Source organism: Hordeum vulgare, chromosome 3H (assembly GCF_904849725.1).
Source record: "Hordeum vulgare subsp. vulgare chromosome 3H, MorexV3_pseudomolecules_assembly, whole genome shotgun sequence".
Classification (NCBI taxonomy): Eukaryota; Viridiplantae; Streptophyta; class Magnoliopsida; order Poales; family Poaceae; genus Hordeum; species Hordeum vulgare.
The window spans coordinates 271,376,515-271,394,921 of record NC_058520.1 but is presented as its reverse complement, the minus strand read 5'-3'; the positions used below and the strand labels follow the sequence as shown (position 1 = coordinate 271,394,921).

Genomic DNA, 18,407 nt, shown 5'->3' with positions numbered 1-18,407 from the left:
TCCTACACGGCCTCTCATCGGTACATTTACCAAATCAGGTTCAACACTTAACCTTTGTGACCAGAACACATTTATCCACTCCAGTCCATCACCGAGATGAAACATGCGTGACACAACTCTAAGCATATCAAGCATAGCAAGTAAGCATATCATGGCTCAAGCATCTACCAGGTATGCTAGGTTGCAAGGTTTAGCTACTTACTATGACAAGGACAGGTCATGCAGAGGAATGGGTTCAACTACCGAGGAAAAAGCATTTATCACGATGTGTCCTAAAGCAATAAATGAGAGCAGGAGCGAGAACATGGGATTTTATCGGAATGTTCAAAAGGGGTCCTTGCCTTGTGGATCACCGGAGGGATACACTCGTTCAATCGGATACTCCTGAGTATCCTATGGAGCGGAGCCTACCGAAACAAACAATCACATTCAATACACGGCAAGTGCAACAATATGATGCATGATCATGGCATGACATAGATATAATGGATGAGCTAATGCATCTTTAAATAAGTTGATTGAAGCTCGTTTGAATCAAGGATTCAAATGCCACTTTAAATAAGGTATTTTCATATACCCTTTTAATTGATTTGCCTTATGCTCAGGTATAACTTGTTCTAGCAGGCATGAAAATTGCACCATTGGATTATTTGGATTTTTTGATAAATTTCATATATAATTTGTTTTAATCTGAGTTACAAATTAATTCCTATGATTTTTGAAGTTTTGAACTATTTCTGGAATTTTAGTAATCACACAAAGCCAATTATTGCGCCAGCATGACATCAGCAAAGCATCAGCTGGTCAATTTGGCCGTTGCGGTCAAACCTGACCAGTGGGGTCCATTGGTTAGTGTACCAAACACTAACTAAGGTTAGAACTAAAATAATAAGCTAATTAACAGTAGTGGACCCACCAGTCAGTGAGCGTTTATGCTATTTAATTTTGTTAACAAAATTAATTAGTTAACCTAACTAATCAGCGGGCTCGCCCCACATGGCAGTGACCTAGGGAGGTCAAACCCCTGGTCGCTGGGGTCATACCCACCGACGGTGAGCCGTCGGTGGCTCTAGAGACGACGGAGGGGATCGGAAACTCTCCTCCGACGACCACTTGACCGACGGAGACCACTGATAGAACGACCTCTCGCCCGCGCATCTAAAGGAGCTAGCCACAGGGGCTGGGATGGACGGAATCGACGCCGACGACGACCTACGCGGCTGTCGGAGTTCGGCCATGGTCTAGCTCGACGAAACAGGACGCAAAACGGTCGGATCTAAGCGTCTACGGCATCTCAACGACAACGCGAAGCCACTGGTGGCCACGGTTGGAGTCGAGGACCACCGGAACCTCACCGGCGACGAGCTCCCGTGGCCGATCTCGTTGGGCCTATATGGAATCAACAACTGCAGCTCGGGATCGAGGGGGAAAAGGAGGGGAATGGATTCTGCGGCTCATAGGGATGGCAGGGGCGGCGAAAACGAGCTCGGGGATGGCCTAAAGGAGGAGAATCGACGACGGTGACCTCGGTGACCGGAGGAAGAAGACGATGGTGTTCGGGCAATGAAGGGCTCCTCGCGTCGCGTGACTCGCTGCAGAGCTTGAGAGCATCGAGGCAGAGCTGAAGAACATATCAGAGGTGAGAGAGAGCGACGGAGGCAAGCTATCGACGGCGACCCGAAGGTGCGGCCACGGCGACCCGAAGGTGCGGCCATGGCGGCAGAGAAGAGAAGAGAGGGGCGAATGCAGCGGTCAAGCGATGGGGACGGCTCCTGGATGTCTATTCCCCCTCACCAGCGCGGTAAGGACGCCAGGCAGGCACACAATTGCGTGCTATGAGCGCGGCAGTCGGCGGCCACCTCCTCCTCTGCCTACTGGCAGAGGTAGAAGACGACAGGAGGGCTAGCTGGGCTGGGCCGGCGCCAGGTAAGCTCCTTCTCCTCTCTTTTCTATTTTTCTTTTTTGTTTTCTGTTTTCTAATTCTGACATATGTTATAATTTGTTGGGCACCAAACTCGTTTCAAAAACCCAAAATTTAATTGTGGGGTTTTATTTTGATATTTCCAAGCTCCACAAAATGTTTCAGCATTTTTTAGATACCTTAAGTATTTGTAGCCATTTATTTTGACAATTTCAGTGGCTTTTGTGAATTATTTAAAATCTCAAAAGTGAGTTAAAATAGAATTCATCCTTGTAATGTTATTGCCAACATTTATTAGAAAAGATGAACATTTTTGAAAGCCATTTTGGGTTCATTGAAAATCACACTTGGTTGAATTTCTTATTTAGAGTGAGGTGCTAGGGTTTTTCTTATTCCCCATTTCATTTTAATGCAAAAAGATAATATGATGCACACTCTATCTAGGCACCAAGTAATGGAAATCAGGGATGTGACAGAAGTAATCTCAGAAATATTTAACCCTGTAGGGGTGGTCCAACTAGTCCATCATAAACTACGAGGAGCCGTGTGATTTTCGACGGGCGAGATCTCAACAGGAGCCGTGTGTATCCCATTCTTAGGTCACTACCAGATGGGAAATCCTACGAGTAAAACCAAACCTCGGGTTTCCCTGTGGTTGCCCGTAGTTTTCCCATTTGGTACCACCATCATCACTCCCCCAGTATTATGTTCAATTAATCCACGGGTAGCACTAACTCCCTATGCGTTACTAATAGTGTTCAACATTATCAAGTTGAGAAAATATAGTACCAATGTTGGGTCTTGCCGGAAGAGTTTTTATCCCAAAACGAAAATCAAGAGGGTCCCCATAACAACCCCAAGCATGTTAGGAGCGCTCAATTATGAAACATAACACCGGAACACAAGTAACTAGGGCGACAAAGGTGGAACAAAACACAGAGCTAGAAGGCCAAGCCTTCCACCATTTAAAAAGTATATAGGTTCATTAAATTAAGTAGCAATAATATCGTGATATAAAAGGAACCCATGTTGTCACATGGAAGAAACTACACCTGCAACTAGCAACGCTATAAGAAGGTTGAGCAAACGATAACATAACCAGATAGAGGTTTGCTGGGATGTGAAGGGGTTAGAAACTTTTCATAGCAATGTTGGGAGGCTTGACATAACAGGTGATAGGCAGCGAGACATAGCGATATAAATGAGACAGCTAGCATAGCAATGATCGTAGTGGTATGTAGGTAAATGATCATCTTGCCTATGATCGCGCGTGGAAGAAGAACGAATCTGTGAAGTAGACGAACCGACGTAGTCGAACAAATGCTTACACTCTGAAGCGGTTTGGGACTCTATCGAGAGGAAACAATCTGGAAACAACGACCAATACACGATAAACACCACCACTTTTGCATAACATGATGCACAAATAAAATGATGCATGTTCAATTACTTATGCATGGTATGGCAAGGCACAACAACCAACCATTACACATTAAATGAAGCTCAATATGCAGCCAGTTGCATATGGACGAAACTCCATATTTAAATTACTTAATTCATTCCCGTTAGGTACTCAACAATGTTAAATGTTTTTAACATGGCAAGAGGTGAAGTATATTTAACTATCTACCTAGGCATTTTAAATGAGGTCGGAAGCAACTTATAGTATTTCCGAAGTGACCCCATATGTAAATTTAGAAATTGCTTCAGATCTAAACTAAACACATTTTATATATTCTTAAACAGCAAAATAAAGTATACCATGTGATTCTACATGTTATTCTAATCGATTTACATATATAGATCATCTAAAATGGAGCTACGGTCTAAAAGATATGATCATCACAAAATAATATGCCATGAATGCAAAATGAATGCAAATGACAGCCGCAAGCATGTTAAAGCATGGATGCAACAGGATATTATGAAACCACATGAAATTCTATGCAAGTTCAAATGAGGCCGGAACAACAAATCACGATCTCGGAACGTCGCCATATGCAAATTAAGGTTTCGGTATTATTCTACCTATAACACAATTTTAGAGTAGTTAAACAACAAAGTAAATATCACAATGTTATTCTACACATTTTATGAATCAAGTTAAATATGTGGATCATTTTAATCGGGGCTATAGTTAATTAGTTATGAATTAAATCGTTTTGACATGGCATTTATGCAAATTACATGAAAACAACTTATTAAATATTTTAAACACAGATGAAAGTTGGAAATTGTTAAACTAGACACAATTCTGAGCAAAATTCATACATAGCATGTCTTCATATGATGAACGGTTGAATTTACATGAATTTTACAAAACTCTAAATTATTTTGTAAAATTGGACAGTTTTAAATTGAAAAAAGAAACAAATAGACACCGACTGTGATAGCCACTATCATTGACAAGTGAGCATAGGGGTGTTAACATAGTAAATATAGAAAGGTCAACTAGGGTGCCGGGTCCCACGTGTCGTTGGCATGGCATAGTTAATTAGATATGAATTAAATCGTTTTGACATGGCATTTATGCAAATTAAATGAAAACAGCTTATTAAATATTTGAAACACAAATGAAAGTTGGAAATTGTTAAACTAGACATAATTCTAAGCAAAATTCATACATAGCAGGTCTTTCATATGATGCACGGTTGAATTTACATGAATTTTACAAAACTCTAAATTATTTTGTAAAATTGTGCCGTTTTAAATTGAAAAAAGAAACGTGAATCTTACAAAACTCTAAATTATTTTATAAAATTGGGCCGTTTTAAACTGAAAAAAGAAACAAATAGACACCGATTGTGATAGCCACTATCTTTGGCAAGTGGGCATAGGGGTATTAACATAGTCAATGTAGAAAGGTCAACTAGGGGGGCTGGGTCCCACGTGTCGTTGGCGCTGTAACTTTGGTCTCGAACCTAGGACCTCTTGCGGCGATGCTGGCTTTGTTAGCCAACTCGGCTAGCTATGTTTTGGTGCAGTAAAGCAATGGCTACACTAATTAACTTCATGTGCTGAATGAATCTAGTACAAAACGAAATTCACTTACGAAGGGAGGTGCTCATATCGGGAATATAGAGACCGCTGCCATGGCAATGTTGGGAACGGTGGGGGAGGTCAGGGCCGGGGTCTTGGTCGACGCGGGATCGAGAGGAGGCAGAGAACGGGCGAGGGAAGCCCGATTCGGTGGAGAGGATGCCGATCTCGATGGATCCGAGGCGAGACAGCCTTGTGGCACGGCGGCAAGCAAGCTCCAGCGCGACGGGGCAATCTTCGAGGTGCCTGTGCATGGCGATCATGGCCGGATTAGAGAGGGGAGGAGCGTGGAAGGGAGGTAGAGGGCAAGACACGAACTTCCTGGGTGGAAGAAGAGGATGCAGCAGTGTTGGGGCGGGTCCTGGAGGTACACGTAGATCGACGATGATGGTGTCTCGAACGGCGACCGAAGAAAGCTAGGCATCCTCCTATCCATGCAGAGATAGAGAGAGAGAGCTTGGTGTTAAGGACGGAAACAAAGGGGATCGGGGGAGGATGGAGATGAAGGGAACAGTCTTGTTGGTCCGGCGAGGAGGTCCCCGGGTGTGCCCCGCAAGGCGAATGAGAGATGGCACAGGGACGAGCAGTTCCACGAGTGCGTGCGCGGCTGCGGGAGCTCCTGCTCCTGCTACTGCCGGAGTGGCAAGGGGAGGCGGCGACTGCTCTTCTTCGGTGGCTCTATTGCCTCCGAGGGGCTGCGCGAGGAGGAGGCCAGACGAACTAGTGCTCCGGTGGTTCCTTTGGAATGGCGCGACTCGGATTAAGAGCATCTCCAACACCCGTCCCGCCTCAAAAAAATGGGCTGGTTTAGCTCAGGGATAGACGCTGGATCCAACAGCCGCGTTATAATGCAGCGCGCGCGCCGCGCTCCAGCAATGCCTAAAAATGCAGCGCGCGCAGCAGGCACAAACCACATATACATTTCAAAAAATAGTGAGAAAAACGATCAAACAAACAAAATAAATCAACAATAAATAGTTATTACAACTCAAACAAATAGTTTCTCGTTCAGTACAACAAATAATGCAATAAACACAACCAATAGTTCATGAACAATACAATACAAATAATGCAATCAAATCATGCTCTTTGTCGTCCATGCATGCCCACCACTCTTCAATCAGATCCTTCTGAAGATCATTGTATGTTACGGAACGCCGAATGGCATGATACGAGGCGCCTGAACGGGGGGCGCGGGCGGCGGCCGCAGCGGAGACAGGCCGGGGAAGCGCCGGCGGGCGCGGGCGGCGACGGCGGCTCGGGGATAGGCCAGGGCAGCGCCGAACGGTGGCGCGAGCGGCGGCGGCGGCGGCGCGGTCGGATGGGGGCGGCGGCGCGGTCGGATGGGGGCGGTCGCGAGAGTGTAGAGCGAGCGCAGAGAGTGCACAACCAGCGCAGGAGAGAGCAGGAGAGAGCGCAGAAGAAAGCGGGAGCGAGCGCGGGAGAGTCGCGCGCGGGAGCCGGCGCAGCAAATAATGGGCGCGGGATTGCGTTTCGGCCAGCGCGCTCAATTGGAAATGGCGCGCGCGCCGTTTTTGCGCGCCCGCTGGAGCTGCCGCCGCGTCGCGCGCGCGCTAAATACAGCTTTTTTTACGGTGCGGCGCTTGTATAGCGCGGCTGTTGGAGATGCTCTAAGACAGGGAAGGTCGGGCGTGGCTCTGGTTGGTCGGTGGCTGAAGGTGTGGATCCCGAGGAAGATGCGGCTAACGGCGGCGCGATGGAACAAGTCCGTAGAAATTAGGGTTTGCCCAAAACTAGGTTAGGGATGGACTGCTTAAATAGGTAGGGGAGATTTTGATGCTGATCGGGACCCTCTGATTCGATCGGAAGGTCGAGAATAAGTAGACTAGGAAGTCCAAATGAAAAACTGATGATGGTTTGAGTATTACGAGGTTGATCCGGACCCAATGGTTATGACCGTATATTTTAGATTCTGAGAGGTTTTTGGACTAGGTTGCGCGTACGACACGTAGCCCCACAACAAGTTTTAAAATACTCAAACATGTGCGATTTAGATCGGCTATAGTGTCACTATAGGTTTAATTGTTCGGGCGTCAAACGAACTCCGATTGCGACGAAATTTGGCACGCGCTCTACCTACACAATATTAAGACCGCACGCCAACTTTTAACCCAATCCGAGAAAGTTTGTACACACTTTTAAAAACAAATATTACTGGTGCCGCGGGCACGTGCGTATGTGGTTGGTCCCGAAATGGTCAACGACAAAACGGAGAGAACCGGTAACTAACAACGGATGCAAGTTTTGAAAAATACCGGCAACGGAGTGCCGATGCAATGCGTATGATGCGAAGGATGTCATGATGAACGCGTCAAACAAACGAATCACACGACGATAACGGAATAAAAGGGGAATCTTCTAAAGCGTCGGTTCTGGGGTGTTACAACTCTCCTCGGGTAACAAGAGATGCTTGGAAGCAACAAGATAGGCAAACTTCTTTCACCATGGAGAATTTTTACGGAATAAATGAAAAATATTGAAAGAAAGAAGTACCAGAAGGGGCTGCCAGGTGCCCACTAGGCACCAGGGCACGCCAGCCCCCTAGTGTGCTCTTGTGGGTAGTGGGCCACCCGGCCCACTTCTGGCGAAGATCTTCTACTCCCTCCATTCCTAAATATAAGTCCTTCTAGGGATTCTACTAAAGCACTACATACGGATGTATATAGACATACTTTAGAGTGTAGATTCATTCATTTTGCTTCGTATGTAGTCATCTAGTGAAATCTCTTGAAAGACTTATATTTAGGAACGGAGGGAGTAGTATATATTTAAGATCGGTCCATTACAAGGGAGTTAAGGACCTTTGGTAAGTGGAATTTGGCAAGGAAACATTTTTTCTACGTGCTAAAATTTACTGTCACTTGTTACTATGGAGGATATTACTTTGAGGGGCATGTTTGGGGTATCTTTACCTCAAGAGGAAGTGGTAATATCCTGTCCTCAACCGAAATAACATTCTGAAAATATTTATTATGAGATTCGCTCGGGTATTGTTGTGGTTTTGTCATGGCACATGTCCTTGTGAAAGGACTAAGTCTAGGCGCCATCACAACTAGGTGCTCACTTGAACGTGATTGATCGGGAACGAAGAACGCAAGTTTACCCATGAATGGGTCCTCATGGTGGAGGTAAAGATCTACTTGCTGGTTGATTGATATTGATGGTGGTCGCCATTACAAGGTTGCAAATTGGCTATCCTAGATCTCAAGATATTGCAACTTAGTATTTTTTGTCCGAGGGGCTTTCCTTTATATAACAAGTTAAACCCCTAGGGCTACAGTTGACTCTGAGTTGTACTTGCTAACCCGTATTATAATCGAACACTTATTCATCTTGTTTCCTTAGATAAGGAAACCGCCCCTCTGGACCTTCTATATAATCCGGCCTACGGGCTTCTCCTTGAGCAGGCCCATAGGCAGGTCTTGTCAAGTGATTGGTATATTTTCCATCGCACCATCATGACCTAGGCAAGGGAATGACCCATAGAAATCTATTGTGTCGTGACTTGGTGTTGGGGATGTTTCTCCTCACATTAGTTGCCCTTTATAAGAACGGGTTATCACATGCATGGACCCAGACGTAAGTCGGCCCATGTATGATGAAAGTTTATTGACCTGCTTTAGAGGACCGAAAGGGCCGGGTCACTCATCGGCCGAGGGAACACTGGCTCGAAGACCTGAAGATGTAAGAGGGCATATCCTAGGCTGGCTTAGGGGGTTATCTACTTCGATCACGAATAGGCTACGTGCAAGACCTAGACTTAATGTAAATATGGGGACTTGTCCTGGATATATAAAGGCTAGCCCTCGGGTCCAAAGAGACAGATCCAATTTGTAATATCTCAATAGCTAGTTTATAGAATACGCACCCTTGTAGTCGAGACGGACATGAATATCAATCAAGCAGGAAGCAGGTCTTTACCTCCACCGTGAGGGGCCGAACCTGGGTAAACGGGTGTCCTTTGTTCCCGATCAATCCCGTTCAAGCGACCACCTAGTTGCAATGGCTCCTAGATTTCATCCTTTCACGAAGACATCTATCATGACAAAAACAGGACAGTTGGCGCCCAACTTGGGGCTTGGACATGATGGTGTTGAGTTCTTGGAGGGATCTCTCCAAGGGATCAAGGGATATGTGATCGGCCGGATGACAAAGGGCTGTCGTGGCAAGCTATACATCGATGACTCGAGCTCGGGCTTCGAGAACGACTCAATCGAGTACGGGTAGTGGGTACCCTTCGGCAAGATTCATGCCTTCATTAGCAAGATGAGCAAATCTGGTCCAGAGCCGAACATATTCATCGACATTGTCGAGCCGGCTCGTCGCTCTCAACCCGACCAGGCACAAGTCGTCCGAACTAACATTTACATTAATTTCACTCGCATAATCGATCTACCGGGGAATTACGCATCCGACTGTGATAGCCTTATCTACTCTGATGGTGAGTCCATCATCGGTGAAACTAAGGGATCACTAGGAGGGACGTCTAGTGAGGGGTGAATATACTACTTGATAAATTAAAACCTATCATTTTCCCAATTATAATTGTTGGCAAATTTTAGCATTTAAAGCAAGTCAATCACAGCCTACACATGCATGTATATGAGTATAGCAGCAGAAAGTAAAGACATGCACATGTAAAGTAAGGAGTAGAGTTTAGGAAGATCAAACACAAAGATGGATCGGTGATTTTTGGCGTGGTTCTGATAGGTGGTGCTATCGTACGTCCATGTTGATGGAGACATCAACCCATGAAGGGTAACGACCATGAGAATCCATGGAGGCATCAACCCACGAAGGTCCCATGGAGAAGCAACCTTGTCTATTCCATTACGGCTTACGTCCATGAAGGACTAGCCTCACTCGGGGTAGATAAGCATGAAGTAGGCGATCTCCTTCCTTGTATAAACTTCTTCGTTCAACTCCACAACACGAACTAGGAGGCTCCCAAGCGATACCTAACTAATCTAGAAGACACCACTCTCCAAAAGGTAATAGATGCGGTAGTACGGTTGACTCCTTGCTCTTGTTCTTCAAAAGATAGTCTTCTCAACACTCAATCACTTCCTTACAGATTTGTCTTGGGTAGAAGAGATTGATTGGGTGGAAAGCAACTTGGGTAGGCTAGAAATTAAGATTCATGTTGTAGGAATGGAATATCTTGATCTCAACACATCAGTAGGTGGCTCTCTCTCAGAAAAATGAATACGACAAGTGTATGTGTGTTCTGAGTGCTTTTTCAACGACTGAGAGGTGGTGAAGGGGTATACATAGGCATCTACGAAAATCGAACTGTTACAACATTATTTCCCAACTCAGTAAAACCGAAGTAAAACTCGGTGGCACCGACTAGTGCAAAATGTGGCAAATTTTGTGTCTTCGGTGAGACCGATATATAAATCTCGGTGGTATCTGTATGTGTGTCCTAGGAAGTTTCCAAATCTCGGCGAGGCCTATTTTCAAAAATCGGCGGCATCAATTCTTGAAAAGGGCTAACTAGAGAGTTGGTCCAGAACTATGTGAGACCAATTCTCAAAACTCGGTGGGACCGATTCTAGAAAATGGCTAACGAGAAAGTTGCTCCAAATCTCGGTAAGACCAATTCTCAAAACTCAGTGGTACCAATTCTTGGAAATGGCTAACCAAAGAGTTGGTTACTGATTTCGGTTGCACCGAATGGAAAGTTGGTTCAGCAAGACCTTAGGGTCGTGGCATAGGTTCTATCTCACATGAAAATCAATATTGCCAAATGGAATATCTTTGTGGCACCGATTTTGATGTATAGGCTTTGGACAGATAATTTTGTGGGAGATTGGATGATTATTTTTGGTGGCTACCTCTAAGCACTTGAGCAACGAGATCATCATAAATACATCATCCCCTTTTGATAGTATTCACTTTCCTATGGACTCAATTGTGATTTCTCACATAAAGTAAAATGTAGATTCTTGAAGCTTGAAGCTTGTCCAATCGTATCCCTTACCTTCTTCGAGGTATCTCCACACAATCCTTTGCCAATCCTCTCTGTGGACTATATCTGAAATATAGTAGCTAAAAGTATTAGTCCAAGAGATAATATATGTTGTCATGGATTATCAAAACCACCAAGTTAGCATATCTGCTTTCAATCTCCCCTTTTTTGGTAATTGATGACAACATACAACCAAATCTTCAAATAGATATAGGCATTAGAATATGATAGCTTTGCAAGATACATGACTGCTATAAGCTCGCCCTAAATGTGTTCAATCCCTTTTAACAGATGTTTGCTTTGAACTGCATGGGCACAAATATAGTAGAAGGGATAAGACAAGTCATGTGAATCTTGTCTATATGCATCAAACATATGCAAATGAAGGATTTCCATGTTCAAGACTCACTCTTGCAAACCATATGTGCAAGAGATAAGAGATCATCCTGAGCAAGGATATCATGCATATACTTACCTAGAGGTTCTTGGGCACCTTAGGAATAGGAATACACTTTAGAAAACAATTGTTAGAGAACACAAGAGTATTCTATTGTAAAGATTCAAAGAGCTTCAATAGTACCAAGACATGGAAGACATGTTGAAAATGGGATTTGATGATAGATATGTCTCCAAGAATATTTAGAACTTTCTCCCCCAAGTATGAATATGTAGGATTTCCTCTCCCCTAAATCATAGCATGTAGATATTGGGAGTAGGTAGGATGAGACAAGTTCAATCCAAAGTAGTTCTTACATAACTCTCCTTAGGGTAAGGATAAGCTTAGATTACTCTCCCTCTTAAGGATTTCTCTTCCTTTGATGTCTCTCCCATTAATGATATTTACCACCATGAATATATTTTTCTCCCCTTGGAAAATATTTCTCCCTTTGGAAGCTTAGGAGCTTTGATATATTTCTCCCCCTTTGGCATTAAATTCCTAAAAAGGTCAGAGGGTAGGTGTCCTTTGAGTGGAAGGGATACTGGATTCTTCTTCCTTTGATAAGGGTTCCTTGATTTCCCCCCACCCCCCTTGAGTATAGATAAGGGTTCCCTGAAATTTCTCCCACTTTCTATTAGTAAGGGTTCCTAGAAATTCCTCCCCCTTTCTATAGGTAAGGGTTCCTTGAAATTTCTTGCCCTTTATGTAGGGATCCTGTACGTTTCTCCCCCTTATATTAGAAGTTTCTCCCCATTCTGATAAAATTGAGATTATCATTAGAATCACAGGTAGAATAAATATTTTGGAGTCAGTGAGGCAAACTAGTTTGATAGAATCGGGAGTGAATATTAGGCCTCTGGGAGAAATCGACACGACCGATTTTCCCAACTCAAAGAGATCGACTTGCAAAAAGAAACTTAGCTACTTGAAAATATGGGATTACAATTGTGGGATGATTTCAAAGCTTTGATAAATCCTTCCTGGCCATTTTGTAAGAAAAAATCTAAGATATTTGGCCAAAACTCTCATAGAGGGTTCAAATGATTTTCAATGAGTTTTCACAAATAATTTTCACAATTAGATGAGGATTGAATCGTTCCAAGAAAGCATGCAATGAGAATATGAACCATACACGAAACTTCATCTAGATGTTAGGCGGATACTAGGTCACCTATATTAGTCTATATGACTTGAGGAGTCAAGCAAGATTGCTTGATCATAGGTCGTACTCATCGTTAAGCGCAAAATGTGCTTACCATTTTTTGTTAGGCATTTTAATGTCTTCATATCTCTGGAGTTGCTTTACCTAATTACTTGGTGTAAAGCTTTATCAAGTAAGCTCATGCCCTTACATGCATCCGAGTGAGTCTAACTCGATTTTGAAGCATCAATGATGTTGAACCCACTCCTCAAGTGACAAAACAATTTCTCGTCAAGTGGCTTGGTAAATATATCAGGCAATTGTTTGTAGATATGAACATGCTTGAGATCAGTATCTCCTTTACCAACATGATCACGGATGAAATTATGTTGAACTTGAATATGTTTAGTTAGAGAATGTTGCACGGGACTATGGCCAATTTTGATAGCACTTTCATTGTCGCACAACAATGGAACATGTTTCACATGAATGCCATTATCCTTAAGAATTTGCATCATCCATAATAATTGCGCAAAACATGATCCAGCGGCAATGTATTCCGCTTCAGTGGTAGATATAGATACCTAGTTTCGTTTCTTGGATGACCAAGACACTAGAGATCTCCCAAGAAATTTACATGTACCCGAGGTAGATTTTCTATCAACCTTGTCTCTGGCATAGTCTGAGTCGGAATAGAAAACATGATTAAAAGAAGACCCCTTGGGATACCATATGCCCAAGTTTGGTGTGTGTATCAAGTATCTCACAATTCTTTTCATAGCCTTTAGATGACCCTCCTTAGGTGCCGCTTCATATCGGGCACACATGCAAACACTAAGCATAATATCGGGATGGGAGGCACATCGATATAGCAATGAACCAATAATTCATTGATAAACCTTTTGATCATCCGGTTTTTCCTCCGTGGTGAGATCAACATGTCCACTAGTAGGAATGGAAGTTCTCATACCTTTGCACTCTTGCATGGTGAACTTCTTCATCAAGCCCTTGGCGTACTTGGTTTGATAGATAAACGTACCTTCTCTCGTTTGTTTGATTTGCAAACCAAGGAAGAATTTCAGCTCACACATCATGGACATCTCATACTTCTCGGTCATCAACATTCCAAAAATCTCACTAAAATGTTGGTTAGTAGATCCAAAGATAATATCATCCAAATAAATTTGGCACACGAATAATTTGAAATTAACTCTTCTATTGAATGAGGTTGCATAAATTTTACCAATCTCAAAACCTTTTTCAATTGGAAACTTTGTTAGGAATTTGTACCAAGCTCGAGGGGCTTGCTCAAGACCATATAAAGATTTACAATGTTTATAAACATGATTAGGTTTCTTAGGGTTCACAAATCTGGGAGGTTGTTTTTCATCAACTTCCTCCTCAACTTCACCATTTAGAAAATTAATTTTGATATAAATTTGATAAAGAGTGATATCATGGTGATTGGCATAAGCGATAAGAATACGAATGGCTTCAAGTCTACCAACGAAGGCATATGTCTTACCGTAGTCCATACCTTTGACTTGCATGAAACCGACAGCTACGAGACGTGCCATGTTGCGTACTACTTAACCATCTTCATCTCGCTTGTTTCGAAAACCCATTTTGTACCAATCATGTTGTGCTCATCCTTTGGTTTCTCCACAAGTGTCCAAAGTTCATTCCTCTTGAAATTACGTAGCTCTTCGTGCATGGCATTCACCCAATTTGGCTCTTGAAGTGCTTCTTCTACCTTCATAGGGTTAATGCTAGAGATGAATGAGTAATTCTCACAAAAATTAGCTAAACGAGTTTTTGAGCGAGTGATTCTCCCAGTTTGTATGTAACCAAAGAGTTGACTCAGAGGATGATTCTTGTCCATGTGTGCTCGAACCCGTGACAACTTTTTCCTCTTGGATTGTGGAGCTTCCTCCTCCTCATCTTCTTCTTCATTTTATTGAAGGTCTCATATACTTGAGGTGGTGGGGAGGAAGGTTGAGGTGGATCCTCATGATGTACTTCTTCATCTTCTTCATCATGTTGTGTACCAATTGTGGATGCTTCCAGATCTTTTGTGGTTCGAATTGACGTGAAGTAGGAGCTTCCACTTGTGCTGATGAAGTACTTTCCTTCACCTCCATGGGATGAATCTTGATGATGGACAAGTCTTGATGGCTTGCAAAGGTTCATTATCTCCTACATCATTTGGCAATTGTATGACTTGCGAACCATTAGATTCATTAAACTTTACATCTACCGTCTCTTCAACTTTTTGAGTGAAGTTGTTGTAGACACGTTAAGTGTGAGAGTTTGATCTGTAACGAATTAGGAAACCTTCAGCAGAATTAGGAGCAAATTTAGAACAACGATGATTATCAAGAATGCAGCACTTTGAGCCGAATACTCGAAAGTATCCAACTTGGGGTTTGTTAAAGGTGAGTAGCTCGTAATTCGTTTTACCTAGCAACTTGTGTACGTAGAGTCGGTTGGTGGCATGACAAGCTATTTCCACGGCTTCTTCCCAAAAGTATCTTGGCATCTTGTATTCATCAAGCATCTTTCTAGCCATCTCTAGTAGAGTCCGGTTCTTCCTCTCAACAACTCCGTTTTGTTGAGGTGTATGTCATTGAGAACTCATGCGTGATACCCTCTTCGTCAAGAAACGTATCAATGTTTGTGTTCTACAACTCCAACCCATTATTGCTCTAAACTTTCTTGATCTTCACTTCTAACTAATTTTGGGCTTCACGAGCAAAGTTCGTGCAGATCTGTTGTACGTGTGACTTGTCATCAAGAAAGAGTACCCACGTAAATCTGGAAAAATCATCAACAATAACTAGACCAAAAGAATTTACACCGAGGGTCTTGTAAGTGTTGGGACCAAAGAGATCCATGTGAAGCAGCTCGAGTGACCTTTTAGTAGTCATGATGTTCTTCATGGGATAACTTCCACCGACTTATTTTCCTGATTGACAAGCACTACAAATCTATCTTTGTCAAAGATAACATCTTTAACACCAAGCATACGATCACCTTTGATGAGCCAGTCAAGATTATGCATGCCAACATGCCCTATCCTTCTATGCCATAACCAACCTTTAGAAGATTTTGCAATAAGACATGTACGAGGTTTGGATTTTTAGTGAAATCGACAATGTATAGATCACCTCTATGGATACCAGTAAATACCATGTTATGATTATCAAGACGAAACACTTGGCAATCAACTTCCATAAATAGAACATTGAAACCAAAATTTGTCAATCTAGATATGGAAAGAAAATTGCAGCCAAGGGATTCAACAAGCATGACAATTTGAATGTAAGTATCGTGAAATATGGCGACCTTACTGATACCAAGTACCATACCCTTGGAGTCGTCTCCGAAAGTCACATACCTTCATAGTCCATGGTTTTGTGTGATCTCACGAGACATGTCTTTATCTCTGGTCATGTAATCGGTGCATCCACTGTCAAGAATCCACTCCTTTCCTCCAGCCATGTAGTCTCTAAGGTTGCCATGAGACTTAGGCTCCTCATGGTCTTCTCATATTCGATGTCAAACTTCTCGTCTTCCTCGTACTAGTCATGCTCCACACTGTCATTTTGGAATGGAATATCCTCCTCACAAAAATCAAGAGATTCGTTAGAGTTTCTACCATAACAACGTTCAATTTTGTGAATGTGAATGGCTTCAGTGATGATGTTATTGATAGTAATGACACCTCCTTTAGTACGCATGATGTCACAAAGCTCAAATAGAAAATTATCAAAATTGGGATCATTGGGCTTCATTTTGTGAAAGAAAAAATATTTTTTGAGAAGGACATCAAGATTTTTCAAGGACTAGTCGGTATATCTTTTCTCCAAACCTTTCCACAAAGTATAAGCACATTTCTTGGCAGTCTTCTAATGATGAGATTAACAGTTTTAAGATTACCAAGCATATTAACTTCTTCATCATGAGAAGGGTGAATGGGATCAATGGGAGGAACATAGCGATTTTCAATATATTTGCTCAAATTGAACATCAAATATATCAAGCATTTCACCTTTCCATTGACTATAGTATGCCCCATTGAGAATAGGTACTCTACAACTAAGATTCCCCCAACTAGACACATCCATCTTCCTCCAATGGTGATTATAACAAGACTATGAAAACCTGGCTCTAATACCAGTTGAGGGAGCACTAGAAGGGATGTCTATAGGGGGGGGACTGAATAGACTACTTGACAAATTTAACCTAGCCTTTTTCCAATTTTAATTGTTTGCAAATTTTAGCATTTAAAGCAAGTCAATCACACCCTTCACATGAAAATCCACGAGTATAGCAGCGGAAATTAAAGACATGCACATGTGAAGTAAGGAGTAGAGTTTAGGAATATCAAACAAAAAGATGGACACCGTGATTTTTGGTGTGGTTTTGATAGGTGGTGCTATCGTACGTCCACATTGATGGGGACTTCAACCCACGGAGGGTAACAACCATGAGAGTCCATGGAGGGCTCTACCCACGAAGGGTCCACAGAGAAGTAACCTTGTCTATTCTATCATGGCTTACGTCCATGAAGGAGTAGCCTCACTCGGGGTAGATCTTCACAAAGTGGGCAATCTCCTTGCATGTACAAACTTCTTGGTTCAACTCCAGAACATGAAGTAGGAGGCTCCCAAGCGACACCTATCCAATCTACGACACACCACTCTCCAAAAGGTAATAGATATGGTAGTACGATGAACTCCTTGCTCTCGTGCTTCAAAAGATAGTCTCCTCAACACTCAATCACTCTCCCACATGTTTGGCTTTGGTAGGAGAGATTGATTGAGTGGAAAGAAACTTGGTGAGGCCAAAAATCAAGATTAATATGGTAGGAATGGAATATCTTGATGGCAACACATGAGTAGGTGGCTCTCTCCTAGAAAATGGATATGGAAAGTGTATGTGTGTTCTGAGTGCTTCCTCTATGATTGAGAGGTGGTGGAGGGGTATATATAGGGATCTCCAAAAATCCAACCGTCACATTATTTCCCAACTCAGTGAAACCAAAGTAAAACTTGGTGGCACCGACAAGTGCAAAATGTGGCAACTTTTGTCTTTTCGGTGAGATTGATATATAAATCTCAACAGTACTGATATGGGTGTCCTAGGCAGTTTCCAAATGTCGGTGAGACCGCTTCTCAAAACTCGGTGGTACCAATTCTTGAAAATGGCTAACCACACAGTTGGTCCAAAACTCGATGAGATGAATTCTCAGAATTTGGTGGGACCGATTCTTCAATATGGCTAACGAGAAAGTTGGTCCAAATCTCGGTGAGACCAATTCTCAAAACTCGGTGGTATCGATTCTTTAAAATGGCTAACCAATAAGTTGCTCACTGATTTTGGTTGCAATGAATGGAAAGTTGGTGGAACCGAGACCTTACGGTTTTTGCATAGGTTGTGTCTCACAGGAAAATCGGTATGGCCAATGGAAAATCTTGGTGGCACCGATTTTGATGTATAGGCGTTGATAGAGATTTTTTGGGAGATTGTATGAGTATTTTTGGAGGCTACCTCTATGCACATGAGAAACTAGATTAGCATAGATACCTCATCCCCTTTTCATAGTATTGGTTTTTTTATGGCTCATATAAAGTAAAATGCAGAGTATTGAAGCTTGAAGCTTGACCAATCATATCCCTTTCCTTCCTTGGGGCTTCTCCACACAATCCTTAGCCAATCCTCTCTATGGTCTATATCTGAAATATACTAGGTAAAAGTATTAGTCCAAGAGATAATGTATGTTTTCATGAATTATCAAAACCACCAAGGGAGCATATATGCTTTCAAAAATTGAGTTGATTCTTCCGCTATTTGAGGATAGGTTGGGACTACT

The 18,407-nt window shown here is 42.7% G+C and overlaps 1 long non-coding RNA gene across 1 annotated transcript; it reads right to left on the bottom strand.

Annotated features, from left to right (window-relative positions):
• Positions 1 to 3,166: 3,166 nt before the first annotated feature.
• On the bottom strand, positions 3,167 to 5,678 carry LOC123439868. Its single transcript, XR_006630202.1, has 3 exons — positions 5,279 to 5,678; positions 4,974 to 5,206; positions 3,167 to 3,288 (listed from the first exon to the last, which is right to left on the bottom strand). It is a non-coding gene; the product is annotated as an uncharacterized LOC123439868 (long non-coding RNA).
• Positions 5,679 to 18,407: the final 12,729 nt, after the last annotated feature.